This window comes from Carcharodon carcharias, chromosome 18 (assembly GCF_017639515.1).
Source record: "Carcharodon carcharias isolate sCarCar2 chromosome 18, sCarCar2.pri, whole genome shotgun sequence".
Classification (NCBI taxonomy): Eukaryota; Metazoa; Chordata; class Chondrichthyes; order Lamniformes; family Lamnidae; genus Carcharodon; species Carcharodon carcharias.
In genome coordinates, this window is record NC_054484.1 from 48,961,331 (window position 1) to 48,977,129 (window position 15,799).

General features: G+C 43.0%; 1 protein-coding gene across 9 annotated transcripts in view; it reads left to right on the forward strand.

Annotated features, from left to right (window-relative positions):
- The first annotated feature begins 9,286 nt into the window (after positions 1–9,286).
- LOC121290385 (transcription regulator protein BACH1-like) overlaps positions 9,287–15,799 on the forward strand; it is a 117,916-nt gene continuing 111,403 nt past the window's right edge. For all 9 annotated transcript variants that reach the window (XR_005945792.1, XM_041210795.1, XM_041210794.1 and 6 more), the window contains exon 1: positions 9,287–9,436. The gene's annotated coding sequence lies outside the window, so the exon portion shown is untranslated. The remainder of the gene's footprint in view (positions 9,437–15,799) is intronic.

A 15,799-nucleotide genomic window follows, 5' to 3' on the forward strand; every position in this document is an offset into this window, starting at 1 on the left:
TACAGGAGATTAAAGTCCAGTCTTTTGCATTTCAGCTCTTCCTTTCAAGTATCTCTGTCTGAAGTGCGACATTCCATGTTCTCTTGGAACTAGTCAGTCAAGTATAATCCACATAGGAATTTTCCAGAAAGTGGTTACTTTATATTCTCAGCCATCTTTTGCTCAGTGTCTTTGCTTGTATGTCTTTTTAAAAAACACATGTCTTCTTTAAAAGGTTCAACATGCCTGTAAGTAATTCGAGGCTGTAATCCACGGTCATGACATAACGCAGTAAACACCACAGCCAATATGCACACAGAACCTCCCCAACAGAAATGTGATAATGGCTTAATAATCTGTTTCTTTTGTGATGTTGATTGGCTAGGACACCAGGGATAAGAGCCCCAGCACTTTTTTGATGTAATGCCATGGGATCATTCACCCTAGCAGGCAGGGCCTTAGTTTAACATCTCATTTGAAAAGCAGCACTTCTGATAGTGCAGTGCTCATTTACTACAGCACTTGCTTCGATTTGTTTTGTACTCAAGCCCTGAAGTGGAACTTGAACAGATAAGTTTGTAATTCAGAGGCACGAATGTTACTAACTGAGACAAGGCTGACACAGATAATTAAACTTATGTAAGGTTAGCACAGAGGAGATAGAAGCCGAGTGCTTCCAATAGTTGAAGGATCAAGACCAATGAGCTATGGACACAAGATTGAATGTAAAAAAGGCAGCAAAAATTTCTTCATGCTGAGTTGTAGGATTATGGAATTCTTTTCCAGGGTTAATGGTTCATGTAGAAATTATGCCAATATTCAAGATTAGATTGGATAGTTGATGAATGAAAGTGGTCAAAGAAATACAGAGCGGATGAATGTGATTAGGTCTATTTGCTCGCTTGGAGGGTAAATGCTGACGTGGACTGGTTGGACCATTTGCTCTGTTTCTGTGATATAACTTATATGCAATTCTATGTTAATTTGGAAAGCAATTGCTGTAACCTGATGTCTGTTCTTTTGATTAGAACTTGACCTGGCTTATTAATAATTACAGATCTGATTTTAAATAGGAGAGAACATGTAGGAGAGGCAAAGTAAATTGATTAAAATAAAATCAGCATATTTTCCTCACAGAATTATTTTAAGTTTAAGTAGTTCTGTAATATCTTTTGCCCCTGGGGATAATCTTCTGAATTTGTATTCCCAGTGAGGAGACAAGATGATTGGAGGTACAAGCAGAATTTTATGGGACCTTTGGAGCAGGGTCAAAGGTAGTGGGGGTGGGGGTGGGTGGTGTTGGTGGAGGTGGGTGCAGAAGTCTAATGTAATCAGATGGTTTCAATATTTTACCAAAGGCGGCCAACTTTGCACATCGATAGGATGGGAAGGTAATTCAGGCAAATCATTGGCCAATTGATAGCAATTTTATGTAGCTTTCTAAATTTTACTAATGACACATGGGAACAATTTGACTTCAGAGTCTCGCCTGGTAAATGGAGGCAGCAAGCAAGCAGGAGCTCAGCACTGGCTCTCTCTGGCATCCATTGAAAGAGCCAGCGTGGTATTCGAGGGAGGCTGGAGCAGCATGGGTATCAGCAAACGAAGAGGGGGTGGGGATAAGGTGCTAGCAGTGCAGGGGTGCGCTGCCCGAGTGCCATTGGGGCAGTGGCACTTAATCAGGAGGAACAGGTAGTGGGAAAGGGGGAACTGCAGTTTGTATAAAAGGCCTTGCACATTGAGTGGGGTCACCTGCCATGGGCCTCATTCAACCAGACTTTGGAGCAACAGAGAGGGAGGGAGGTCCAGCCACAGGCTCCAGGAAATCAGCAGCCTCAGGGTGAACAGGAGGGCCTGCCTCAGGTGGGAATGCTGGAGGAGTGCAGAGAGGCATGCAAACAGCCTCCTGTTCACAAAAAACCCATAAGAACAACATAAGAAAAAGGAGCAGGAGGAGACATTATGAACTCTCTCCTCCATCCCCACCACCTTTCCGATCCCCCCTTTTTCCAATAATTTATATAGGTTTTTCTTTTCCCACCTATTTCCATTATTTTTAAATGTATTTCCATCCATTGGTTTTAGACTATTTCGATCCCTTCACCCCACCCCCACTAGGGCTATCTGTACCTTGCTCGTCCTGCTTTCTATCCTTAGTGTCACCTATTAGCACATTCCTTAGATAATATCATCCCCTCCAACACCTCTTTGTCCTTTTGTCTATGACATCTTTTGGCAATCTCCACCTATCACTGGCCCTCTATCCAGCTCTACCTGTCTCACCACCGCACCCCCACCCTAAAACCAGCTTATATTTCACCTCTTTTCTATTTTTCCTTAGTTCTGTTGAAGAGTCATATGGACTCGAAATGTTAACTGTGTTCCTCTCTGCAGATGCTGTCAGACCTGCTGAGTTTTTCCAGGTATTTTTATTTTTGAGCAGGAGGAGACTGTTGAGCCTGCTCCGCTTATTGGTGTGATCAAGGCTGATCTTTGGCTTCAACTCCAATTTCCTGCTCACTCCCCAGCTCCCTTGATTCCCAGAGAGACCAAAAATTTTTCTATCTTAGCCCTAAATATCATTCTTCTTCTTTGCGAGTTCTCCAGGATCGTGGATGACTTGCCTCCACTCCGGTTTTATGGGTTCTGAGATAACTCTATAACGTGGTCATATGCAATGCAGGTGGTGTTTGAAGGGTCCAGCAAATGAGGTGTTTGGAGGTTTGTGCGCTCCTTCCAATGTCTTGATTTGGCCTCTGTGTGCTCCCAGCCAGGTCTCTCAATGTGGTTGGTTCTTCTCCAGATAAACCCTCTCTATTTTGGTGGGTCACAAGCCAGGGACTCCCTTGAGTCAGCGGGGATATTTGATCTCTTCCGGGATGCTTTGAGGACATCCCTAAAGCATTTCTGCAGTCCTCCTGTCTTCTGTCATGATTGGTTTCTGAGTAGAGTAGTTGCTTCAGGAGTCTGGTGTCAAGGCACATGAATGACATACCCAACCAGAGAAGCTGGGTTTGAGTGGTTAGCGCCTCGATATTGGGCATGTTGGCTTGGGAGATGACACTGCTGTTGGACTGTCTTTCTTGCCTCCAGATTTGAAAAATCTTGCGATGGCACCGCTGGTGATACTTCTCCTGTGCTTTGAGGTGCCTGCTGTAGGTTGTCCAAGCCTCTGAAGCATATAGGGGTGCAGAAATCACTGCTGCACAGTAAACAGTGACCTTAGTCTTGGATTTGAGATCCTGTCCAAAAGGAAAAAATTGTTTGGACCAGCATTCTTATTTCCCAGTTTTTACTGTTTTTTCATTCTGTGTGGTCCTCAAATACCCTTTCCCTTAGACAGCCAAAGGCTGAGCCAGCATATTGGAGACAATGATGAATTTTGTCGTCTATGTCTGTCTTTGTTGAGAGGAGGCCCCCAAGATATGTAAAATGGTTCACACTCTCCAGGATCTTGCTATTTATTTAATTGGCAGAGAAAGATGTTGTGCTATGGGAGCAGGTTGGAAGAGGACCTTAGTTTTAAGGGTGTTTATTGAAAGGCCTGTTTTCTTATATGCTTTGTAAAAAGAGTTGACAGTGACCTGGAGTTTCTGAATGAGCCTTAAATATGTTCAATGATGGAGCATTCACAACCCTCTGGGATAGAGAATCCCAAAAATTCACAATTCTTTGAGTGAAGAAATTTCTCCTAATCTCAGTCTTAAGTGACCATCCCCTTTTCCTGAGACAATGTTCCATGTTCTAGATTCCCCATCCAGAGAAAACAAGGTCTACCCTTAAGAGTACTGTGTTTCAATTATTTAACCGTTCATTCTTCTAAACTCCAGGGAATAAAGGCTTAATTTACTTAGCCTCTCATTAAAGGTCTACTCTGTTATCCCAGGGACCAATCTAGTAAACTTTTGTTATACTGCCTCCATTTCAAGTATATCCTTCCTAAATACAGAGACCAAACTGCACACAGTTTTTAATGTGTGGTCTCACCAAAGTCCTGTTTAATTGGAGCAAAACTTCTTTATTCTTGTATTCCACTCCGCATGCAATGAAGGCCAAAGGCTATTTGCTTTCCTATTTGCTTGCTGTACTTGCATGCTAACTTTGTGTACCTTTTACAAGAACACCCAAGTCCCTCTGGGCATCAACGTTTAGCAGTTTCACACCTTTTAAAAAATATTATGCTTTTCTATCCTTACAACCTACCTCAAACTTTCTCACATTATACTCCATCTGCTATCTTGTTGCCTACTTACTTAACCTGTCTATATTTTTTTGCAGCCTATTTGTGTTCTCCTCACAGCTTCCATTCCCAATGAAAGTTGTGTTCTCAGCAAAGTTAGATACAGTACTTTCTGTCTCTTCTTCTAAGTCATTAATATAGATTGTAAATAGTTAAGCATTGATCCTTGCAACCCTCCAGTCGTCACAGCCTGCCAACTTGAAAATGCCCCATCCATTCCTACTTTTTGCTTTCTGTCCATTAACCAATCCTCTTTCCATGCTAATATATTACCCCCAACTCCATGAGCCCTTTTACCTTCTGTAGCATTAACCTTTCGTGTGACATTTCATTGAATTCCTTTTGGAAATCTAAGTATACTACATCTAATTTATCTAGCCTGCCAGTTAACGATCTTCAAAAAATTCTAATACATTTGTCAGAGCCTACCCTCCAGAGACGATCTACGGTCCGAGGCACAACTACCTGCAAATTTCCAAGCAGCAGTGTCTCAAAGACTCCGCCTCTCCATGAAGGCCATCAATGATCTTTGCACCATGTTGCAAACAGTATGCGCTGAGCCCCATGTGTGTTGGTGGACATCCAATGTTGGTGGTGCTAAAGGCCACTGTGGCCTCTAGATATTCCCGGGGATCCACTGGAAAACTGTGTGGGATCTCACAGCCCATGGCTCATCGATGCATCAAGATGGTGACCAATGCCCTTTTCAAGATGGCCAGTGACTCTGTGCACTACCACGCTGATCTAGTCAGGCAGGGCCGTTGCTGGATTTCCCCCAGGTGCAGGTTGCAATCAATTGTATGCATGTAGCAATCAAGTCTCCCACAGACCAGCCAGTGGCCTTAATCAACAGAAAGGACTTCCACTTGCTTAATGTCAATTGGTCTGTGACCACTGCACACAAATCCTTCAGGTGTGTGCACAATTCCTGTGAAGCAACCACAGTGCATACATACTTGGGCAGTCCAAGGTGCCTCAGCTTTTCTGGTCCCCCACGTGCCTTCAGGGTTTAATACTCAGAGACAAGGGCTATCTACTGAGGACATGGTTATGAATGCCAGTGGAGAACCCATGTATGGATTCAGAGGGGAGATACAATACCTGCCATGGGTAAACTGAGCTACCAGGAAGGAAACCATTGCTCCCCTGAAGATGCAAGTCTGGTGCCTTGACTGTTCCAGTGGAGCACTTCAGTATTCCCTCACAAGGATCTTGCATATCATGGTGGTCTGCTGTACACTGTACAACTTGGGACCGCAGAGGGGTGAGGTATTAAACAATGAGAACATTATGGATCACAAAACCTCTGCCGGAAATGAGGATGTGGAGGAGGCTGCTGACCAGGTGGTGCAAGATGAAGGATCCCATGGAATACAGGCAAGGCACAATGAGATACATGCAAGGGAGGCTCAGGATGCACTTATATATTGATGTTTCATATGATCCTTATTACCCGTATCAATAAAACCTTACCTGAATGCAGCCCTGCTGCCTGATCCTTCGTTCTGTATTCCTTCATTCCCATCACCCTGCACCCAGACACACATCACAGTGGCAAGGCTAAAGTGTCAACCACATGCAGTCACAATCAGTCTCTTGAGGGATCCTGGGTGTAAGTGAGGCAAGAAATTGAAGGAGAATTGTCACACCAATACATTAATATACAGCCGAATAGGATGGTGAATATAGGTTCGACTGTAGCATTCGAAAGGGAATTGGATAAATACTTGAAGGAGAAAATTATGTTGGAATATGAGGAAAGACCAGGGCAGTGGGACGAACTGGATTGGTCTTTGAAAGAGTTGGCACAGACTTGATAGGTTGAATAGCCATCTGCTGTGCAATACTATTCTATTATTCTCAGTCTCTGTAAACGTGACAGTAAACACTAGAGCCGAAGTTCAGTGATGAAGGTAAGTTAACAAACAAAGGATTATATGGGGGTTCCATGTGGGAGTTCATAAAAAATATATTATCCCTTGTAGATGAGTTGCTGCATTTTTGTTTGGGATCAGTACAGCTCCCAGTTGCTATTGATTCATAGTATACTTTTTCATGACATACTTGGGTCTGGGTCAATCCATTCACAACCAAGATATTAAATGATTGTTAATCCCAATGGTCGGACATCAACATACATTTAGGTGTTGTGAAAGAAAACCCTATCCAATAACATGACAGTGGCTCGACTTGTTCCTGGATCAAGCCCTTATTACAGTGCTTTCGTAGTAGTCTACACATTGCACCTTTGCATAGTGTGCACACCTACATTCAAATTGCACGAATCTTATTCTAATCCAGTTGTCTTCACTATCTTTCAAGCAAGGGGCATTTTAGCAAAAAAACTGTAGTGTGAGAGCCACATTGACTACCAAATTATTGTTGCCTACTACTTCAGTAACTCACTTAAGCCAAAAAAATACATGACACCAATGGTTGAATACTCTGCTAGTTCTATGATGGTTGCTAAGATAATATAACTGTTACTACACAACACACATATTTTGGTATACCTATTGGCGCACATTGCACCATGTGGTCAATTAAAAATACAATAAATAGGAATATAATGCTGGGTTGGGGTCCAGCTCACCGTAACCCTTTGAGGATAAAGCGGTTACTGAAAGTGGATGGATGGGGTCAGGGAGCTGCACTTAGTGTCGATGGGAGCCGCCACTGGCTTGAGAGCCTTGCAATGAAAAACACTTCAAATCTGGCGCTGATCAGACAGTAAACTACCCATTTACTGCATTTGTTCAAAAGGCTCCAATTCCCAATCCAAAATGTAATAGAACTCCCTCAGTACAGGAATCCTCACAGAGTGCAGAGAAGAGAATCAACACAGAAGCCATGCCCCCTTTTTATAGCACTAACTGCCATATTCTGATAAGTGTTTGAAGGTCCTCAAGATTCTCAGTATGTTAGTGAATGAGTGTATGAGTGAATGGGCGAGTCAATGGGTGAGTGTTTATGATGTAAGTGGCTAGGTGGGTAAGCTAAGTGGTTCAGATGGCAGCTGGGTAAGGTGGTAGGTGGGTAGGATGGAAGGTGGTGAGGTCGGTCAGAGGTTAGTCAGGTCAGGTCGAAGGGGAGTCAGGTGGTCAAGAGTGGGAGTCGGGTTGTGGGGGAGTCTGGGTGTCATGGAGGGAGTTGGGTGGTGGGTGCTTGTTAGGTCAGATTGGACGCATCAGGAGAGGAGTTTCCTGGGTAACTGAGGTATCCGGGTAAGAACGTTAGAACTGTCCGAAGCCTCTGAGTTGGAGACATTTTCGGAGAGTCCCATGGAGCAGGGAAATTGCCCATCAGATGTTCAAACTTCCCAGGTAATTCCCGCAGAGTCAGTGCGTCAGGACTTCCAAGTTGTGCTGAAGTGCATCTTGGAGGGGTACGTCTGGTCTCTGATGATCCGGAGACTGGAAGATCTGGGCCATTGTCCCACATTTTTAATATCTATCGACCTGCATGAATGAAGAGGTGTCTGCGGCAGCTAAATACTAATAACGCTCACTGTCATAGGCACACTTCAACAGAATACAACCATTTAGTGATATAAGCAGCACAGCTTGGTCCCAAACAAAATCTCACTTTAAGTATTTTTTGGTTGGTTACAAGACACACTCTGTAAATGGTTTTGACTTTTCTTGATTAATGAGACAGAAGCAAAGACATAAGCTACCACCAGCAGGCTGCTTAAGAGGCGGAGGTGGCTGCGTGACATCTCTCTTTCCCCATCCTCCCCTTTATGCTCTCCCCAATCACTCATTGCACTCCCCTTCTCCCTGTTTTCATCCCACCATTCCATTCTGTTAATTGGGGTTCAGTCAGTTTATCTCTCACCTCTGAGTTGGAAGATTATGAGTTCAAGACCCACTACAGACTTGGCAAAAAAACTAGGCTGACACCCTACTGCAGTATTGAGGGAGTGCTGCATTGTTGGAGATGCTGTCTTTTGATTAAGACTTTAAAACCGAGGCCCTAAATGCTCTTTCGGGTGGATGCAAAAGATTCCATTGCACTATTTTGAAGGTGGGCAGTTGATTTATCCCTGGTGTCCTGCCCAATGTTTTTTTGTCAATCAATATCGCAAAAAAATTAGCCAAAGATTATCACATCACTATGTCTGGGATCTTACTGTGCACAATCTGAGTGTTACATTTGCGGCATTTCAGAGATCACATTTCAGGAGTATTCCATCAGCTGTAAAGTGCTTTGGGATGTCCTGAAAACATGAAAGATGCTATACAAATGCAAGTCTCTCTTTCCTCCTCTCTCCATGCTCACACCCTTCTTCCTCTCTCTCCACCATCCCTCCCCTCCTCTCTCTCCACTATCCTTCCCCTCTCCCTCCTCTCTCTCCACCATCCCTCCCCTCCTCTCCACCTTCAACCTCACCCTCCACCTTTCCTCTTGCCATCTCTTTCCACCTTCCCTTCCTCCTCTATCTCTACATTCCCCTCCTCTCTCTCCATCTTTTTCTCTCTCACCACCATCCCTCCCCTCCCCTCTCCCTCTCCCTCTCCACCTTCCCTCTCCCTTCACCTCCCTCTCTCTTCACCCCCCCTCTCTCTCCCCACCTTGTCTCATCCTCTCCCTTCCTCTCTGCCTCTCCACCTTCTCTCTCTCCCTCTCCTCCCCTCCCCTCCCCACCACCTTTCATCTCCTCCCTAACTTCCCTCTCTCCTCCTCTCCCCCTCTCTCCATTCTTCCCCTCCTCTTTCCCTCTTCACTTTCCCTCTGTCTCTCTCCACATTCCCCACCTCTCCCTTCTCTCAACCTTCCCTCTCTCTCCACCATCTCTCCTTTCATCTCCATCCGCCCCCTCTCTCCCACACTCCCCCAATCCCCCCTCCAATCCGCCCAAACCCCCCTCCTCTCTCCAAGTTTGATTGAGACTCTGTTGAGCGATGACATCATCGGCTCTCAGTCAATTTTGAGGGCGGGTCATTGTGTGACAGTCAGCGTCGCCAACCAATGCGAGCGCTCTGTGAAGGCAGAACGTGTTGATTGGTCTAGACAGGGAAGGGGGCGTGGAAGGGACCGCCTCCTGCCATATTTGCGACGGTCACGTGAGGGGGCGGGGCACGGATGGTTTGAGCCTGTGAGGAAAAAAAAAGGGAAGAAAATAGAGCCGGAGCGGTCGCGAGTAAACAGCCCGGGACCAGGGAGAGAGAGTGGCAGCACCGTGTCTGAGTGTCCTTCTGTCGGCATGTGTATGAGGTGAGAGCGGTGTTGAGCGGATAGCGCCGGGGGGGGTGAGCGGGCCTGCTGTAGCCTGAGGGACTGGGCACCTGGAATGGGCCGCGCCGCGCCGCTCCGGCTCTCTCTCTCACACACAACGCCGCAGACGGGGAAGCGGCTCGGATCCTGTGAGCGCCGCCCTGGCTCGGGCGCTTGCATTGAGCCTGGGATGTGTCAGCCCTCCCCGCGGCTCTGAGCCTTTCACTGTTTACAAATCCCCGGAGCCAGACTTTTCATCCTAACTTACAGAAGTTTGTTTTCTGTGTGTTGTAAAATGTAGATGTTCAAGTCTCTTGTGATGTTGAACTTCCTGAATTTTATTTTAACTTCCTCGTCTGGAGCTTTTACGTTGACTCTCTTGGAAAAAATCTGCATCGGTTTCTGGCTTTATGGAAGATTTCTGATGAACAAATCATGTTCCTCTGTATCAAAGCACAATGAGACTTGCCTCCCAGCTTCCAGACTCAGGCTTTAATACTGTACTGTCGATCAGTCGTTAGTAATCGCACATATTACCTGTACATAGTTATAAACAACTAACAAAGAAACATTTCCATAAGTGAGGGCTTTGAATATACAATATTCGTTTGCAGCTGAAATGACCTGTGTTACGGCTATCGTTTGTATCGGAGCAGTTTGTTTACTGTCTAAAATTTTGCATAGCAGAGATGCTTATTGTTTCGTGGAATTGATTCCAGCATCTTCAGTTCAGTTGGTCGTCGTCTCGCCTCTTGAGTGAGCAGGGTGTAGAATCAAGCCCCATTCTATACGCAAAGCAGGTTGATAATATACTTCAGGTGAATGCTACTCTTGGAACGCAGCATTGAATTGAACTGTTCCAGCGGTTCAGGTGTATGTTGCAGTCTGCAATATGTTACAGTGAAGCATGTAGGAGTGAGATAATAGGTTTCATAAATGGCAAGAGCTCAAACAGCTCATTAATGCCATCTCAATTGCTCATTATGTTTATAAAATGCGAGCATTTTTAAAACTTTGCCATTTGGGCCATCAAGCCAGTCTACTTTGGAAAACCATTTTCCTCTTATTCCACAAGTTTCTCGAACTTCTGTTTTTAAAAAAAACCTGTCTGACTTCCTTTCTTACAAATGAAACAAAATCCAACTTCCTTGCAGCTTAAACTCCTGATTTATGGAATCAGCTTTGTTTGTCTCGTGCCTATGGTTAGGTGATCAGAATACACTCTACTCTAGATGGAGTATTTATTGACAAACAAAATAACCCCTTTCGATTAGATTTGTTAAGTGTGCTGATAGTTTATTTATCCACTTTTTAACACCCTGAATCTTTTTCCTAATCGGTACACAATACTTATGTTCCATTGAAAAGTTCAATTTTTCAATCCCTTACATTTAAATTTATTATTGGAGTAAAATTTAGTGTAAAATAAATCAATTTATCTGAAAGATGTAAATCTTTTGGAACTGGCTATGTTATTCCTTCTTATTTGCCCTACCTCCTATTTTGGGATCATCTGGAAACTTTACTTCCATTACATTTGTCTCTCTCCTCTCTCCACCCCCCTTTAACTTTCCTATTCCAAGCTGTGTTAAATAGCAAGAGCCTTGAACCCAATGTTACAGTATCCATCTTTTTAGCCTCATTCTAGCCTAAGAAGTTCCCATTTTGACTGTTTATTTTAAAGCCAGTTTTGTATCCAGCTTTAGTTGTTGCAGGTTGAAATGTAAACTTATCACAAAGTTTCTGTGACTTCCATTTATGCAGTGTCCACTCTCTTCTCTCAATCCACACTAATGTCTTTGAAAATTAATGCACTTTTACATCTGCAAGTAGATTGAATCTACCCCCAAAATGGCACCTAATTTCTTTATATGATTATTGCTTGATTCATTGGCGCCATCTTTCACATACTGCAGCAACCCCAGTGACTTACCTTGTAACTCCCAAATGATATTCCTACAGCATGTTATCTTTATTCTCCTAACCTACCTCCTCAACTCTCGTACTAATTTAAGTATCTCTTATTAGGCATTCTTGTCCAACTAACTTTGAACAATGGCCCACTCCTGCTCCTTGTTCATATTTTCAATTTGATAATTTTAAACTTATATATTATTGGTTTAACCAGGTATCTTGTTCATATTACATCATATTTCCCTTATGCATGTTTCTAAATTCATAGGGGTGTTTTGGATCTTACTAGCATTAGCATAACAATACTTTTAATTTCCTTGTTCTCTCATGTCTTCTCTCTCTTTGCTCAATCTTTTTCTTCTAAACCTTTAGTTAAAAGCAAATTTCATTAGAACAGTAGACTTTACTTGTAAACAGATTGAGCAGATTAACATTTATTTATCATTCCTGCAACCACTCATTACTACCCCCAAGGCCAATGGATATTAAAAAGATTAGGAATTTTAAGCCTAATAGGTTCACTCTGATTGCACTAACAATGTTTCAGGTACTGGCATTTAACTGTAGCCAACTTAATATAATCAGCCAAACCATTACACTGCACTGGGCGATTCTGTCAAATAATATAGAAGCTGGAAAAATTTCCAACTTACTGAAATCTTGCTCTTTTTCCCTCTTTCTTATATTCTTTCCAGGTCTTTTTAAATCTCTACCTTTTGGTTGTTTCTGCCAGCAGAGTTTGGCAAGAGAGAATGGGGAATTGGGTAGATGGGGAAGCAGTGAAATCTCAAGTGCTGTTATGGAATTGTTTTCCCCTCCGTAAATCTTCAGGCCTGATAAGGGAGTAGATCTGAGCACTACCTTCCTGTCTTGTATCTAAGTTCCATGTTTTGTGAGTGAAATTGGGTCTCTTTATCATAAACAGGTTACAGGTACGGTACCTCTAATTGCAGTCTATTGTTTTGAAATGACAATTTTTTGCCCCCATGTTGAAATAACAGATTGCGATCAGAGATATGGTGCCTCTGATCTGATAATTCCAACAGAACCCTGCTGATCAGTAGAAGCAAATGAAACAACATAAATGCATATAGGTCATGGCTTTGGCAAGGAACAGTACGTGAATTGTCGCTCAAAAGTGATGATCAATAATACCAAATATTTCTGTATTATTCTCCTTCAAATTGCCCTGTTTCTGAACCAACTGGATGATAATTTTCAGTGCATTATATTGTAGCTGTGGTTATATTCTGTTATAGTGGATAATATGTGGAAGATTGTGATAAGTTCACATTGTGATCTTGTTTGGAAGCTTACTGTGTGATCTGGAGAATAACATAGCTTCTGTATGTTATGTGAAAGCTATATGCTGGAAGAATCCAGATGATGTGCAGTTTCCATCGTCATTTGAAACCACAGAATGTTGTTGCACTCCAAAGCATTTTTGCAAAAGTATCCAATGTGTAATCTCTTCCATTTTATGTAAGCTCCCAGTGTTTTAATTTTGAGGTTTGAGCATTAGCCTTTCATATTCCTAAATTTGCTGCTTTCTGGCTACCAACACAATCTGCATATCTAAATATCACCACTACGATTAGAAGAATTAATATTTTGATAGCACAATATTGGGCCATAAGTATAGATATTTTATGAAAATAAATAGTGTACATCTTAATCATTGGTAAAATGTTTACGCAATGCAAAGCACTAATATGTCAAGGCGATCAGATGACAAATTCTGATGCTGTAGCTTATCAATGAACCTTGAAAAGCATTGCATGTTTGCAATAAACTAATATCTCTGTATACATGGGCGGAGTTCATTGGAGTGGCTTTTTGCTGATGTGTCAAGGCAGACAGTGACACATGGGGCTCTGCTGTGATTGAACCACATGACTTGATCAGTAATACCAAATTCTTATGTAGTATTCTCTTTCCTTTCTATTATCCTGTCTCTGAACCAACTGGATGACAATTTTCAGTGCATTATATTGTAGCTGTGGTTATATTCTGTTATAGTGGTTAATATGTGGAAGATTGTGATAAATTCACATTGTGAATTATACTTTTTTAAAGAAACAGGGAGATCTTTTTGCATTTAATTGAAGAATGTGCCTTGTCCCTATAATGAAATTTACTGGTAGCATGAAACCAAAGTTATCAACACCTTGGGGGCTTTGCAGTATCTTTTCTTTTATTTATTCACGGGATGTGGGCTTCGCTGGCTAGGCCAGCATTTATTGCACATCCCTAGTTGTCCTTGAAGGTGATGGTGAGCTGCCTTCTTGAACTGCTGCAGTCCATGTGGCGTAAGTACATCCACAGTGCTGTTAGGGAAGGAGTTCCAGGATTTTGAAACAGTGACAGTGAAGGAATGGCAATATATTTCCAAGTCAGAACGGCGAGTGAATTGGAGAGGAACTTCCAGATGGTGGTGTTCCCATCTACCTGCTGCCCTTGTCCTTCTAGATGGTAGTGGTCGTGGGTTTGGAAGATGCTTTTGAAGAAGCTTTGGTGAATTCCTGCAGTGCATCTTGTAGATGGCACACACTGCTGCTACTGTGTGTCGGTGGTGGAGGGAGTGAATGTTTTTGGATGTGGTGCCAATCAAGCGAGCTGCTTTGTCCTGGATGGTGTCAAGCTTCTTGAGTGTTGTGGGAGCTGCACTCATCCAGGCAAGTGGGGAGTATTGCATCACACTCCTGACCTGTGTCTTGTAGATGGTGGACAGGCTTTGGGGAGTCAGGAGGTGAGTTACTCGTCGCACGATTCCTAGCCCGTGACCTGCTCTTGTAGCCACAGTATTTATATGGCTAGTCTAGTTCAGTTTCTGGTCAATGGCAGTCCCTAGGATATTGATAGTGGTAATGTCATTGAGCATCAAGGGGTGATGATTGGATTCTCTCTTGTTGGAGATGGTCTTTGCCTGACACTTGTGTTGTGTGAATTATACTTGGCACTTGTCAGCCCAAGCCTGGATATTGTCCAGGTCTTTCTGCATTTCGACGTGGACTGCTTCAGTATCTGAGAAATCATGAATGGTGCTGAACATTGTGCAATCGTCAGCGAGCATCCCCACTCCTGAACTTATGATGGAAGTAAGGTCATTGATGAAGCAGCTGAAGATGGTTGGGCCAAGGACATTGCCGTAAGGAACTCCTGCAGTGATGTCCTGGAACTGAGAAGATTGACCTCCAACAACCATAACCATCTTCCTTTGTGCTAGGTATGCCTCCAACCAGCAAAGAGTTTTCCCTCTGATTCCCATTGACTCCAGTTTGCTCGGGCTTCTTGGTGCCACACTCGGTCAAATGCTGCCTTGATGTCAAGGGCAATCGCTCTCCCTTCACCTTGGGAGTTCAGCCCTTTCTGCTCGAGTTTGTTTTGATTCATCTAATAATGTACAGGTAACAGCTTATTACAGGATTTTTTCTGGGAGTTCTCCAGAAAGGTGGTGCATGAAGGAATTTTCTCTGTTCCAGTTGGAAGGAATACATGACCCCCTCTCTGGATCATTAGTTAGATCCTGGGCACATGAACTGAAAGACTGATCTGATCACACTGCTAGTAGATAAATACATCCAAATGTTTGGAGGCATTTTTGCTGGTGCTTTTGCTAGCGACAGTATCCACAGTCCTGAATCAATTTTGAGCAAGGTGCTCATAGGTCATAAAAGATGATTGAGTCTTCCATTTGGATAGTTTTGTGAATGCCCGGATAATGTGGATGAAACCTCCTCTTTTGTTGAAGCCTTGTCTCCCACTGAGTTTCCCAAAAAGGTGTATCATTCACAAAGCAAGCAGATGATGTGCAACCTTGCTTGGGTATTCTTTTGCTTTCTCTCTGGAATGCTTGTTGGAATTACTCCATGATTTTTTTTATTGTTGGGATTTGAAACTAAGCATGTTGAGGGCTGTGGGGATGCTTATGGATCCAACTGCTCTGTGGTGCTTTTGGTACTTTTATAGTTAACTGGACAAAGATTGAGAAAGGATCCCTCTGTATATTTTTATTTCAATGTGCCAGTGATTACTTTAGTCCTCATTTTTCTCTTGACAGTGATTGATATAGTAAAATGTTTCAAATTCATTATTGCTGTCTAGATCTTGATTTCTGGTCAAGTATAATAACATTGCCTTTTATATGGGGGGGGGTGAAATCTGCATTGACCAACTCTAGCAGATGGGCACAGTTAAACAGTGTATGTGCAATATTTTGTCTAAGTGTTTCAAAAAGTTTCATGATAGCATCATGTGTGATAGCATCATTATAGTGCTAAGTTTCAGTATGATTGGTACTATCAATGTGGGATGAATTGAGATGGGGTGTGTGTCTGTCTGTCTGTCTCTCTCTCTCTGGCTAAATACATGTTGGAATACTTCAAGATACACCTTGACCTTGCATTGTAATATGTTTAGCTGTGTTTATACCTTTATTAACATAATCAC